Raw genomic sequence first — 16,681 nt, forward strand, 5'->3', positions numbered from 1 at the left:
AAATCATCGATTTTAATCTTATAAAACCCAAAATTGGTTACACACAGCAAATAAATCATCGATTGCAACCAATAAATGCCTAATGTTTCCTGCTACCATCCGGTTTGGGTTTTATCGACTAATGTACAAGATGTAAAACATTATTAAGAATCTACAAATGTAGTCAATTATGGTATTTGTAAATGTTATCGTATTTGTAAGATTTTATAAATTATGTTATAGTGTTTTGGATTTGTTGACATGTATTTAAAATTTTATATGAATTTTATACATAAAAAAGTAAAGTTTATATTTTTGATTAATTAAAATAAATTAATGACATTACAAATATTTAATATTACGTTACAATTATAGACGGTAGATAAAAATAAACTAGTAATGTTAAAAGAAAAAGGATTAAAATCGACAATTGAAACTTCATCCCTACTTTTTTTTTTTTTGATAAACGAATATTATTACTTTGTACTTGGGGTAATACCATCTATATTTCTAAAAATGGAGGGAAAATGAGATGAGATCGGAGAAAAATAGGTAAAAAACAGGGGAATGAATGGAATTTGGGGTTGGTTGGAAATGGTTTTAAGCAATAAAGAAAGATTTTGAAAAGAGTAAATTACTATTTTCGTCCATATGGTTTACACGTATGCACGTATAGTCTAAGTTTTGATTTTTTGATACAACTCATCCCTTTGGTTTCGAGAAGTTACATCGGTCGTCCTTAAGGTAGTTGCCATCAATGGAACTCTGTTAAACAAGTGTAAACTAATGATTTTAGTATAGTATAGGTTAAATGGCACCAAAATTTTAGTTCGCTTAAAGTTTCACAGTGATTGAGTTGTCCCTGATCAATGATATTTGAACTGATAGTTGATATTCATTTGAATGTGATGGTAGTTAAGATGGGGCACGGCAATTTAAGGTGTTGGAAAAAATGGTTATTTGTGGTAATTGTAGTGATTGACGGTGACGAGCAACGATAGTAATCGGTGGTGGTGATAGAGTGATGTATTGATGGTGATTGGTGGTGGTAATTAGTGGTGATGATGGTGGTTGGTGGTCAATGGGGGTGATTGATGGTGGTAATGATGGTGTTGATAGTGGTTAGTAGTGGTGAATAATGATGGATGGTAGTGATTAGTGATTGTGAGTAATAACCATTAGTTGTGTGATGATTTGTGGTGGTGATGGTGGTATAGTGGTGAGATGGGGGTCGAATATATAAGATCTTTTATTTTATAATTAATATAAATATAATATGAAAAAAATAAAATAAAAAATAAAAAAATGATGCAAGTATCGTTATGTAAGGTAGTTAATGGAACGTTTCAGAGTTAGTCACAAGAACGGCAAGTGTAACTTCGAAAATCACCGAGATAAGTTATCAAAATTTTAAAAATTAAACTAAAAAGAGCAGATGCATATGAACCTTATAGATCAAAATTGTAATTTAATCTTTGGAAAATTTTCAAAATTAGAAAATTCATTACCTACGTTTTTATTAATTATTAGTGTTATACATTATATTATTGTTTTCAGGGAATTCACTAACTAGATTTTTTTTTAACCAGTAAATAGAGGGTAACCCGTCCCGATTGATCAGGAATGTCTGGCAGGCCATCAAGAGGGTAACCCGACCCGATGGATCAGGAATGTCTAGCGGGCCACCAAGAGGGGTACCATTCACCACCAAAGGGAGCAAATAATCGAACTCACGCCAATCCAGAGAAAATTCCTCAAATGTGCTCGTTGAACTCTTGACCTCACCCACTGATGCCTATAACCCATGATGCATCACAACCAGCCTAATTGTTATATTTTCTATAATGTTATTATAAAATGGTAATATTTCGTAAATGAACATTATAAAACTTTAAATTGTAATATTAATTTCATGATCATTCGTGTAAATCCGGACTACTTTCAGTTTTCTCAAAATAGTTTGGAAATTCTCTGGATATTGCATAATTAGGGTATAGGAAGAAAAAAAAAATTACATTTAACGTATACAAGTGTTGATATTTAGGTTATTACTTACAAATTACATTAGTTCTACTTTAGTTATTTTTATTATAAAAAACTTTGATCAACCCGTCAAAATGGCATTTGCAGTTAGTGATGCAAAATTGGCTTAAACTGACATTATCTCAAACAAAAAACCTAGCTTTTAGCGGCGACAAAAGTCGTCGCAATTAATCCCAGCTGTCGTCGCTACTACCGTTAGTGACGGCATGTCGTCTCTAAAACGTCGTCGCAATTAACTTGTAGCTAATAGTCGTTTGTTGTCGCAAATGCCGCCGTCTCTAATACATGTCGTCTCTTTTCCTGTGTCGTCTCTATTGATATTCCGATGACCGGACAAAGTTTTTCCGTCAAAGCTTGCCGAAGTTATGTGTCGTCGCACTTAGTCCACGTCGTCCTTAAAAGTGTCAGCAACTTTTTTTTTTTTTTTTTTTTTTTTTTTTTTTTTTTTTTTTTTTTTTGAGGGAAAACATATTTTTTATGATATTATAGTTTATATCATAAAAACATATTTGATAAAAATAGATAAATAAATACATACCACATTAGATAAAACATCAAACATACAACATTACATATCTAATAAATCCTTCATAAACATCTAATATATAATCCATAAACTATCTAATAAATCCAAAATAACATCATCCGTAACATAAAACAAGAAATACTATGTTTCTTCGTTTTCGTCTTCCCCATCATTTTTTCCTCGTTGTTGACTTTGTTTTTAAAGGAGCGGATAATGTCTCCAATGACCGTCACAAATGTCGGGTTTTGAAGAAAAGCATTCACATCAACATCCTACAATTAAGTCTCAAGCACATTAAATCATTAACAATTCAACAAACTATCAAACCATCAAAGCACCAAATGAATTAAGTCGTTAACAATTTAAGTCACAAGTACCTGTGTTGGTTGCGGTGCTTGTGACTGCCATTGGGATGGAGCACTTGTACCCGCAGCTGAAGAAGCTTTAGGTCCAATGCCTCTCACACGCCCCTTTCGTGTACCCAACACCTTCTCAAATATTGCGATCCAATCAATAGTGTCTAGATCACCACCAGAGTCGGCTATATGATGAGTCTGTAGAGCAACCTCAGCAACTAAGACATTCTGTAATTCAAAAGATTGTTAATATACTTTAAAACTAACACAAAAAAACTAACAATCTACTACGAGAATTTGAAGCAATAATAACTTACATATTGGTCTTCAACCAAAGGATCAACAAATTCCCCTTATTTATTCACATGCGCATGATGAAATATTTCAAGTCAATTCAAATTCTATTTAACATTACAAAATATGTTATATTTGAATAAACACTAAAAAATATGGTATAAGTGAATAAACATTATTGTAACTTACTTTCTTGAAAGAAACACTACCATAGCTACATGTCCCTCCACGATTCTTCACTACTTGATTCTTCCGACATTCTTTGTTTCCAGCGGATCGTTTTGATGTTTTTTTGTTAAGAAATGGTCAATAGTAGCATTCTAACGCTGCCGATCCATACCCGTATGGGCTTGAGCCCTTAATGCCTCCACATCCCCTGCAAAATCAATCAAACGGTTTTTTTGCAATATTTTTGCGGCCTCTATACCGCGCACATATCCGATTGTTCAGTGATGCCCAATAAGTTGGAGCCATGGGATGATTTGTAATCGCTCCGAAATCAAACCATGTCTACAAAAAAGAAATAGAGAAGTTAAAAATAAATCAAACTAAACAATATTAAATATATAACTTTATAAATAATTTATCGAAAGATATTGGAACATGCCAACCCTTTCGGCTTCAAAAACATTAGTCCATGTGTCCTTATCAAAAGCGATGTCCCACCACATATAGCTCCCAACATCCCGAATGAAACATTCATACACCTCCCCAATCGACATGTTAGTATTTATGTCGAATACTATCTTCAGAGGCCACTCACCATTAACTTTAAATAATTTGTGCATTTGTTTATTTACCACCATGTCTCTTCGTCTCGGAGGCACCACTACATAAATAAATATTAGTTAAAATAATTTTTTTATATACAAACAATAGGAAATACAATGAACTAGAATAAATCTTAATTACCATCGTTCTGGTGATCATCAAAACCTCCACCGAACGGATGTGGTGGCTCATCACCACCGTCGCTTTCATGGCCCATCACAGCAACCATGAGATGGAGCAATGCAATCCAAAGAAATGACATCCTGAAAAATTATAACACAATATGAATATATATACATATAATATGATATGATTACAAAATATACAAACCTTATTTTACTAGTCAAATGTAAAGATTTTTTTAATCATTCTCGCCCTTAGACACTTCAGTGTCTGCTGACACATCACTATCATAATAAGAATCTTCCTCATCACTATCATAATCAGAATCTTCCTCATCATAATCAGTCTTGCAATCAGACACATTATTGATGATACTCATTGGTAGGTCAACTTCAATATCATCTTCAAACGATTGAGAATTTTGAAAATACTGGGTAAAGTCGATTGAGAGAGTGAAATTAGAAGAAGCATTACTAAGAACGACATCAGTTGAATCATTATCGACATTTTCAATGGGATCATGATCGACATCGTTCATCGGTAGATCCCAAATTCTTCTATGATTAACATTTTCAACAACCCATCGTTGGTTGTCATTTTCATCACTTCGAGAAGGTTCTTGGATGTAAATACTTGCTTCGCCTGCGTAGAAAATATGAATTGATCTTCGCTGCTCAATTCGCGTTGTGGGTCCATACTGGTGAAATTATTATTAGATTTAACTCCTATAGTATCGAACCACTTGCAACGAAAAAGTATGGTGGAATATTTATGAGGATAATGCAACTTGATAATCTCTTCTAGCTGACCATAATATTTCTGCTTATTCTCTCCCTAAGTTAGAACCCCCGAGTTTAGTGTTGATCGTTGGGCGTCACGCATAAGTACCATAAACCTAACACCATTCACTATGAAAACGGTGTAAGGAAAGGCATTCGAATGTGCACCAATTGAAAGAGCCAATAATTCCTTGTTAAACTCTGGAGATTTTTGTTTTTGCATATCATAGACCTTATGAAGAAACCATTTAGGGAATTCGTTTTTTTCATCACTCTCAGAATATAATGATTTGAATTCACTACATTGATGAAATATATATATATATATATATATATATATATATATATATATATATATATATATATATATATATATATATATATATATATAGTAAAAAAGAAGAAGTTAAAAATAGATAATGAATTAAAAGATAAGTACACTTACGCAATATACTTTCTGACTTCCTCACAACTATCAAGCACAAACCAATGTAGACGTTTTCTCTCCTCTAAACTGAGACTTTCATTTTCTTTGCGCTAGCCGGTCGACACTTAGACTGAAACACCCAAAACTTTGTTTCTTCTATGACAACATCTTCGTTTCTTTCACGGCGATTGAATCGAGTCTCAACATTTTCAAGGTACATCGAACAAAATGATAATGCCTCTTCAGCGACATAACCCTCAAATATAGAACCTTCCAGCTTCGCCTTGTTTCTAACGTAGTTTTTTAGTTTTTTCATATACCTTTTGAAGGGATACATCCATCTCACACATACTGGGCCTCTAGAAATAGCTTCATCGGGTAAATGCAAAACTAAATGAACCATAATGTCAAAAAATACAGGAGGATAGATCACTTCTAGTTTGCACAATATTTTAATAACGGCTGGTTTCACTTCTTTCATATCCTTCATTGATAGTGTTCTTGAGCAAAGTTGCTTAAAAAACATACAAAGCTCTATTATTGGTGTATAAACACCTTTCCCCAAAAGACCTTTAACTCTAATGGGTAACAAACATTGCATAAGAATGTGATAATCATGAGATTTCAACCCAATAATGTTAGTATTGGTTTCATTCACTTTCTTACTGATGTTAAATCCAAACCCATCTGACAGTTTCACATTTCTTATAAACCTACAAAAACGAATGCGGTCAGGTTTCATGAACAACTAAGGTGGATGGGGTTTAAGGAACTTGTTGCCACTCTTTTTCAGCTATTTATTTTTCCGAATGTTCAGTTTTGTTAAGTCTGCCCGAGCATTTGAAGTGTCTTTAGACTTATCATTCATCAGAGAAGTACCCACAAGACTCTCACCCACATTTTTTCAATATGCATAAGATCGAAGTTGTGCTTCAACTCTAGAGAAGACCAATACTCAAGTTCAAAGAATATTCTCTTTTTAGACCAATTCAACTTGAAATCCTCACGATCTCTCTTAATACCAGCTCGTTGAGCAGCTACTTTACCTGGTCGACAAAACAATAGACAAGCGTGTTGCGCTTGTATTTCTTCCTCACTAAACTGTCTTGGAGGGCCTCTTGTCTCATGTTTGCCATTATAGTCCAAAAATTTTCTCCATGGATGGTCAGCATCTAAGAACCGGCGATGACCAACATATACGACTTTATTTGATACTTGGTATGACGGAGTGTCTTCGTTGCAAGTCGAACAAGCTTTGTACCCTTGTTCGGTCCAACCGGATAAACTACTACGAGCGGGAAAGTCGTTTATTGTCCATAACAACATCGCTTTCATATCGAAGAATGTATCTGTTGCTGTGTCTTTAGTACACACTCCAAAACTTCATAACTGCTTCAACTCATCCACCAACGGCTTAAGGAACACATCCAATTCCTTCCCGGGTGCTTTGGGACCGGGAATCAACAAAGTCAACATGAAAGATGACTCTTTCATGCATAGCCAAGGTGGAAGATTTGTGACAACCTGAAATTTCCATTCGTACAAACCTACAGTCAAGCACTTCAAATAAAAGTCAAACACTTTTATGCTAAATTTTAGTCGGTTTAAAGTCCGTTTGAGTGTTTTTAATATTAATTCTTCAAATGAACGAATAAAAGGAAGTGTTTCGAGGAGTATCGGGTAACAATTAAATCAACCAACACCTTAATTAGGTGTTCACGGCCAAACAAATGGAGTTTGGGCCGTGAACACTCTCTTGGCCGTGAACTCATGCATATAGCATGAGTTTACTCCCCATTTCCCCTATTTCTCACTTTCAAACTGTAACATCCAAAATTTTACAAGAAAATTTTTTCGTTTTAAAAAGTAACCCGATTACATATTCCATAAGTTTTCAAAACATTTGTTTCCAGTTCACATAATTACATCATTGTTGTGTTTTTATGAAATCATCAGAGAGTCCCTAAAACGTCCAAAAGAGAGGTAGGGTACACGCCACACCATCACGCCTTGCCTTTGCCCTTAGGCTCCGAAGTACCTACAACAAACAACAACCTGTAAGCGAAACGCTTAGTGAGTTTCCCAGAGCATACCACACAAAATCACATATCCTGATAGCCATAAAGCTACACACATAACACACATGCCTCTCCGGAGGTCAACACGAAACTCCACCTGCCTCTCCGGAGCCACTCTGGGTAATTCTTCGGGAAAACATCCGGAAAATCCCGCACCACTGGTACACTATCGATATCCGCCACTGCCTCCACTCACGTATCTGAAACATAGGCCAAAAATCCCATGTAGCTCTGCTACAGAAACCTCCTCGCCCTCGCAGCTGAACAAAGGGTAGGGCCCTGCGTGGTCCTCTCGCCGTGAATAACCAGTTCTCCCCCCTTAGGGTACGTACCCGGACTAACTGCTGCTCACAATCGATCATGGCCCCATTGGCTCCCAACCAATCCATCCCAATAATCACTTTCATTCCTCACAAGGGTATGGGAACCAAATCAACGCGAAAGCTTTCGCCGTGCACATTCAGGACACAATCCTAATATACCCTCGCAGCACTCACGGTGCGATCATCTGCAATCTCCACCTCGAGCGGGGCATCCAAAGTCCCCGGTGCGTCCCGTAATTTCTTGCTAAGTGCAAGAGACACGAAAGATCGGGTAGCCCCAGAATCGAATAAAACATGAGCCGTCATACCATTGACCAGAAAGGTCCTTATAAAAAGAACAATAAGCATACATGAAAACAGTTAACACTAAAAGAACAGATGATAATGAAAACATACCAGCCACAACATCTGGCGTGGCTCGAGCCTCCTCGGTAGTCAGCTGGAATGCGCCGCTCTTCACCACTGGAGCTTTCGCCTTGGGGCGGCCATCAGTAATCCTCATAGTGGCGGGCACAGGCGCCGCCACATATCCTCCTCCTCCACCCTGAAACCTCGAACAATCGGCCTTTTTATAACCTGTCTGGTTGCAGTTAAAACATATCAAGCCCTTCTTAGGGCAATCCTTACTCAAGTGGCCCTATTGGCCACAGGAGTAGCATCCTGACATCCTGACTGTACGATAAGCCCCACTATGAAATCTCCCACACTTGGCACACCGACCCCGGACCTGTTGGCCCTTACCGAAAGAATCAGAGGTCTTAGGCTTTTTAGCCCGAGTCCCCGCTAACTGTACCTGCTCAGTCTTCCGCTTTGTACGAGACTCCAACTCCATCTCCCTTTCACGGGCCTTCTCAACCATCTCATTCAGGTTTTTGCACCCTGTGAAACTCACAAACTCCCGAATGTCCTCCCTCAGCATAGAGTGATATCAGGTCCTCCTCATGTCCTAATCTGTCGAATACTGAGGAATCAGCAAAGCTCGCTCTCGAAACTTGGTGGTAATTTCCGCCACAGTCTCAGTAGTCTGTTGTAGGTCATGAAACTCTCTCACCATTCGTTGCACCTCAATAGGCGGTGCAAACTCCTGATCAAAACGTGGAACAAACTCAGCCCACGTAATGCTAGTCACACCGGCTGCCCCCATCTGATTAGTAATGTCGCCCCACCAATCTTTGGCCCTGTCCCTCAGCATATAGGAAGCAAATCCGACCTTTGCCTCCTCGGGGCAAGAACTCGTACGCTGAGCGTTTTCAATGTCTTCCACCCAGCGTCTACTCACAATAGGTCCCGAACCCCTGAAAATCCCGAAGCTCCACATGCCTTGAACTCCCTAAACGAGGGAGTTCGAGCTCCACCCTGGCTCGCGGAAATATCAGCCCTGAATGCTCTAAGTCTCTCCTCCATGATCTCCATCATGCCCTTCTTGACCGTCCCAAAGATTACTGGGGTAGCATCAAGGATGCCCCTCGTAACCTCGGTCGCGATCAGCTTGTGGAACCTCTCGTCAATACCATCGGTAGGGCCGTTTGACCCAGCCCCGGATCCCGATCCCGATCCCGATCCTGATCCTGATCCTGATCCCCCTGCTCCAAATCGCGTAACCACCATGCTGAACCATCATAACACAAACATAAAGATCAGGTTTCCCACATCGAGATTGTATCCATACCAAGCTTCTTTGGAATTCCCAGATAGAACATGGGTTCGGGTACGGGTCCTATGCTTCCAATAGTATGGGCCCAGTACTACCTTCCATACCTACCCGTAGCTTTCCCCTTGCTTTATCAAGTACCTCCAAAACTATCATAATCGTAAAACCATGACTCACAGTCCTCGCAAGAATCAATCCCTGAATACCCTATGATTTTCCTACTCGCAATAATCATACCAATCACTACAGGTTGCTATTAGGCATGCAAATTATACACATAAATGATCAAATAGAATTTCGAATAAGAGATTCTACCATAAAACCACATCCGAACAAGGAAAAGGAAATAAGGCTAAATCACTCATTCTGAGGCTGCAACTCCTAACTGTATATATTTTTTTAACATACACTTATCAATTTCACATAATCAACATAACTCATTTTCAGTATAACATGGCTATTCGAATTGGGAAACTACTTACTTGGCTCGGTTGATCAAGCATGTTGTACTCTCTTGTTTTGGTCTTAAAAATCCTTTTTAAGTTACTTTTGAAAACGTTTACCACTTCCTCGGTTTGAGTCCTAACACATCCGAGGATATGTACGAATCTCTCAAACCAAGGCTCTGATACCAATTTGTAACATCCCAAATTTTACAAGAAAATTTTTTCGTTTTAAAAAGTAATCCGATTACATATTCCATAAGTATTAAAAACATTTGTTTCCAATTCACATCCATTACATCATTGTTGTGTTTTTATGAAATCATCAGAGAGTCCCTAAAATGTCCAAAAGAGAGGTAGAGTACACGCCACTCCATCACGCCTTGCCTTTGCCCTTAGGCTCCGAAGTACCTGCAACAATCAACAACCTGTAAGCGAAACGCTTAGTGAGTTTCCAAGAGCATACCACACATAATCACATATCCTGATAGCCATAAAGCTACACACATAACACATAAACCATGCATACATCAAACCTGTAATAGTGTCATGGGCTACCCCACATGGTCTTTACCTAGGACTGCCATGGGCTACCCCACATGGTCTTACATCCAGTGCCATGGGCTACCCAACATGGTCTTCACCTAGGACCGCCATGGGCTACCCTACATGGTCTTACATCTATTGCCACGGGCTCCCCTTGGGGTCTTCATACAACATGCAATCACATAGCAAAGCAAACACAGAGTATCTAGCACATCTACCGTAATCACATAATGGGCCGGCCTTGGTGCTTTAGACCCATAGGTATGGTGAAAAGACTCACCTGACACGAATGCTGAGCTAATACTTTTTCGACTGGATATGCCCCACGAACTGCTCTAACTCAACTACCTAAAAGTGACATATAATACCCAGTTATTAACTTTAAAGTCTGCCCTGGTCCACTTCAGTTAGGATCAAGTCAACAGTCCATGTTGACCCTAACTCGCCGAGTACAACTAGTGACTCGCCGAGTTCATACGATCTTAACTGATAGTCTAAGGTCCACTCGTTGGGTTTCCTTTCTTGCTACTCGACACATTTATGACCATCGAATTAAATTTGGGAATCTTACTTGACTCTCTGAGTTGTTCATCCAACTCGTCGAGTTCATAGCAATGTTCATTGGGCTCGCCGAGTTGTTCATCCAACTCGCCGAGTCCATGCCTGTCTTCATATGACTCGCCGAGTCCTATTAGATCTCGAGCCATATAGACTCCTTGGAGCCATGCAATGCTTCCAAATTACAGATCTAGGCTCCTGAGGCATGCTTTTCATGTAAACTTAAAAACTTTATGTGCATGCAAGGCTTTAAGGCCTTAAAATAGCAAATCTAAGCTTCGGATTGAGTCATACACTTGAGGGGAGGCTAATGCTAGGCTAAATGGATAACTTTATGCATCTCAAGGTCAAAAGGAGTTCAGATCTAAAGTTACAACTTCAGATTTTGACTTAAACACAAAAGCCCTTTCCTAGAATCCATGCACAAATGGGTTTTGGAAGGAAATGATCCAAGGAACAACTTAATACCTTTTGAAAGTGTTCCACATAGGTAGATCTTGAATCCTCACGAGTCCTTTGCTTCTTCTAACTTGTTTCCTCAAGTGCTCCCATCACCAAATCCTTCCTTCAAGCTTAAATCACCAAGAAACACACTCACACTCGAATAAGGGGTCTTTGGGAGGAAAAGAACTGTAAAGGGGAGGCTAAGGAAGGCTTATGACCCTTTAAATAGGGTGCAAGGCCCTGAAGTTTAGGGTTTCATCTGCCAGTATCGAATTGTCGAGTCCTATAGCGAACTCGGCGAGTAGATCATTAAACTTCACTGGCAAGCCCGCTACTACTGAACGAGTAGGGAGGCCAACTCGCCGAGTAGGTACCAAAAAGACACCCAAAAATATCATTATTAATACCTGAGGATCAGGTCGTTACACAAACTTAAGAACATAAACTTCTCTCTCAAGTATCATAACAGCTTTCTTCCAATCTTCCAAAACTGAAAGTGTTTCTTCCTTTGATTTGTTGTTATAACCCTTCATCTACTTATTGTACACCATTTCATCCATGAAATCTTACCTTTTTCATAGATCTTCAAGTGTTCTTCAAAACACCAAGAACACTAAGAACACACACTAGTGTTATTGGACCTTAAACACCCAAACAAGCTTTTATACTGTAAATAATCTTGTCCTAGCTTGTAGTATACTAGAATGAGCTTGTTTACACCTTAGAAATATCAAGAAATCTAGAATGAAAGGGAGTTTACGGCCAGGACACCTCCCAAGGCCGTAAACTCTATAGAAGGGTGCATTGTTGCCTTAATCACCTTCCTAATGCCTAGAACTTGGACTAGAACCCTTCACCATTGAGCTAAGGACCTTAAACTTCAAGTTTGTGGAGTTTGCCATGGGTTTACGACCGTAAAACCACTAGGGCTGTGATCCCTAGGCCGTAAACTCCATGGGGTTTGGTCCTTGGGCTGTAAACTCAAATGCAAGGACTTACACCCCTTTGATGCAACCCAATGGCCTTCTAACACTTAAAACATAGTGTTTTCCATGCTTTAGGGTGTTTATACTTACTTAATTAGTGTTATAATCTCTAATTAGATACATACATATGTCTTTATATGTTAATAGGATCATTGTGTGTGTACAAGTCTTCACTTGACACTTAGCACCTTGTCCAACACTTCCATCCAAACCACTCACTACATGTGAGTTCATACCATTTAATCAAACTTTTAAATGATTTTAAATGCTTTTATAGGGGGAATACAAGTTGAATATCATAGTTATTATATCAATCACATGTGATTAATAAGTATCAAACACATGAATTTACTATACTTTGAAATTGTTTTAATAAACAAATGACTTCAAACTGCTTATCAAACTCTTTTACATATTAAACTCTTTACTAAACTAACTTTTAAGTATCAAACCTTTTCTATTACAACTTTTAAGCTTGTATATTGTTAAAACCATGTGTATTACACATATAGTTACATAAGTAATGATTTAAGGACTTAGGACTGCCAACTCACTTTACTTCTTGTTCCTTGTTTGGTTGTGGACTTAGAGTACCCTGTTGATTGTCTGAGTGTCGTTGGATCCTTAGTTATATATTATGTATGTATGTATAGATATAAATAATTTTATCTCAGTTCAATACATTCAGTCATACAAACGATTCTACTAGTAACTATAGTAGATATAGTTAGGGATATACTACTCATTACTACTACTTCAATGAAGCATACAAAGAGTCAGTTCATTCATGAGTCAATACTTACTATTACGAGAAACTATACAACAATACTATTATGTGAAACTATAAAACGATAGTATTATGAGAAACTATACAACGATACTATCATGAGAAACTATACAACGATACTATGATGAGAAACAATACATTCACTACACTAGTACATACATTACATATACAAGTATACTATAACATAAATGTGATCCACTGTTTCGGGGCATGTCTTCACTGCCATGGCCCGATTTGTAACCAGAATCTCCTGGAGGGAGAGCGTGAGTTTGCGTATAGATCTATACTGGATTGACTATCCCACACCTTGCTGCTAGCTATAGTGGGACCTGCAGGTCTTCGGGTGCCAAATGTCATTACTTTCGACGTCTTACATCGTCGTGTTCATAGTCGATAGCATGGTACAATTAATCACATAATACCTTAATATAAATCCGGTTTAAGGTAGTTAGTACAACAGTAGTTACTATAATACAACACTACAGTACTACATCAATTTACCCTTTGCATTTACTTTGTGATCATTTCACTTAAACAATAATGTACAAACTATATTTTGATAATGATAGTTACACTTGGGAAAATTATACAGTTTTACAAGAAACAAACATACAAAACAATCGTGCCTTGGTATAAGGCTACTTCTAGTAGAAAATATAGGATTTTTTAGGTGTTACAAACATTTACAAACCTTTACAAACATTTACAAACATTCACATACTTTTATTACAAACATTTACCAACTCATACTTCAAACACTGTTGCAACCATTTTGATACAAACAATGACACTAAAATACTTATGAAATCACCAACTTTAAAGCTGACAAAGTCTTTCAAAATAACTTGTATTCTCAGGTCATTAGTAGACAGGTACCGATGCCAGCATTTGAGAAGATGGAGCGTATTCAAGACTCATCTTATATTTTGATTTACATTTTTGGTGTCATATTGTATACATAATACACTTGTATTAAATTATATTATTAATGCAATGAATAATGTTGTTTGCTTGTTTACTATTATTTGTGTTGTGATACTGTACCTGACGTCCTCCACCCCCGAACGTTTCCGCCATTCCTGTTTTGGGGTGTGACAGATTGGCAACTCTATAGAAGGGTGAATTGTTGTCCTAATCACCTTCCTAATGCCTAGAACATGGACTAGAATCCTTCACCATTGAGCTAGGGAGCTTAAACTTCTAGTTTGTGTAGTTTTCCATGGGTTTACGGCCGTAAACCCACTGGGGTCGTAAACCCTAGGCCGTAAACTCCATGGGGTTTGGTCCTTGGGTCGTAAACTCAAATACAAGGCCTTACACCCTTTTGATGCGACCCAATGGGCTTCTAACACTTAAAACAAAATGTTTTCCATGATTGAGAGTGTTTATACTTACTTAATTAGTGTTATAATCACTAATTAAATGCATAAATATGTCTTTATATGTTAATAGGATCATTATGTGTGTTCAAGTCTTCACTTGAAACTTAGCACCTTGTCCAACACTTCCATCCAAACCATTCACTACAGGTGAGTTCATACCCCTTAATCAAACTTTTAAATGATTTTAAATGCTTTTATTGGTGGGAGGGGCGGGGGGGGGGGGGGGAATACAAGTTGAATATCATAGTTATTATATCAATCACATGTGATTAATAACTATTAAACACATGGATTTACTATACTTTCAAACTGTTTTACTAAACAAATGACTTCAAACTGCTTATCAAACTCTCTTACATATTAAACTCTTTTACATATTAAACTCTTTTACATATTAAACTCTTTACTACACTCACTTTTAAGTATCAAACCTTTTCTATTACAGCTTTTAAACTTGTATATTGTTAAAACCATGTCTGTTACATATATAGTTATATAAGTAAGGATTGAAGGACTTAGGACTGCCAACTCACTTTACTTCCTGTTCCTTGTTTGGTTGTGGACTTAGAGTACCCTATTGATTGTCTGAGTGTCGTTGGATCCTTAGTTATATATTATGCATATATATGTATAGATATAAAGACTTTTATCTCAGTTCAATACATTCAGTCATACAAACTATTCTAGTGGTAACTATAATAGGTATAGTTAGGGATATACTACTAATTACTACTACTTCAATGAAGCATACAAAGAGTCAGTTCATTCATGAGTCAATACTTACTATTATGAGAAACTATACAACGATAGTATTATGAGAAACTATACAACGATACTATCATAGGAAACTATACAAGATACTATGATGAGAAACAATACATTCACTACACTAGTACATACATTACATATACAAGTATACTATAACATAAATGTGATCCACTGTTTCGGGGCATGTCTTCACTGCCATGGCCCGATTTGTAACCAGAATCTCCTGGAGGGAGAGCGTGAGTTTGTGTATAGATCTATACTGGATTGACTATCCCACACCTTGCTGCTAGCTATAGTGGGACCTGCAGGTCTTCGGGTGCCAAATGTCATTACTTTCGACGTCTTACATCGTCGTGTTCATAGTCGATAGCATGGTACAATTAATCACATAATACCTTAATATAAATCCGGTTTAAGGTAGTTAGTACAACAGTAGTTACTATAATACAACACTACAGTACTACATCAATTTACCCTTTGCATTTACTTTGTGATCATTTCACTTAAACAATAATGTACAAACTATATTTTGATAATGATAGTTACACTTGGGAAAATTATACACTTTTACAAGAAACAAACATACAAAACAATCTTGCCTTGGTAGAAGACTACTTTTAGTAGAAAATATAGGATTTTCTAGGAGTTACAAACATTTACAAACCTTTACAAACATTTACAAACATTCACATACTTTTACTACAAACATTTACCAACTCATACTTCAAACACTTTTGCAAACATTTTGATACAAACAATGACACTAAAATACTTATGAGCTCACCAGCTTTAAAGCTGACAATCTCTTTCAAAATAACTTGTATTCTCAGGTCATTAGTAGACATGTACCGATGCCAGCTTTTGAGAAGATGGAGCGTATTCAAGACTCATCTTATATTTTGATTTACATTTTTGGTGTCATATGATATACATAACACACTTGTATTAAATTATATTATTAATGCAATGGATGATGTTGTTTCTTGTTTACTATTATCTGTGTTGTGATACTGTACATGATGTCCTCCACCCCCAAATGTTTCCGCCGTTCCGGTTTTGTGGTGTGATAGATTGATATCAGAGCATTGTTTATAGTGAATTGAGTATATCAACCCATAAAAGATATACAAACTATAAACACAATGGGATTAAAATACTCTGACCAAGAGTTTATAATTTTAAATAGTAAAATATTTAACTAAGTATACATACCTGCATTCATACTAAAATCAGTGTCACTAGGACATAACAAAGGTATTACGATTGTTGAGCAACACAATTAGGCATAGAGATATATAGTCAAATCTGGGAGGATATAGCCTGATCAACTATATTTTCCGAGGAGTGACTAGCATTTCCTAAGAATGGTTGTGGTGTTGCAACAAGTCTAGAAACTTACCAACACTACTACAATGAT

The sequence above is a fragment of the Lactuca saligna genome, chromosome 8 (assembly GCF_052625555.1).
Source record: "Lactuca saligna cultivar CGN05327 chromosome 8, ASM5262555v1, whole genome shotgun sequence".
NCBI lineage: Eukaryota > Viridiplantae > Streptophyta > Magnoliopsida > Asterales > Asteraceae > Lactuca > Lactuca saligna.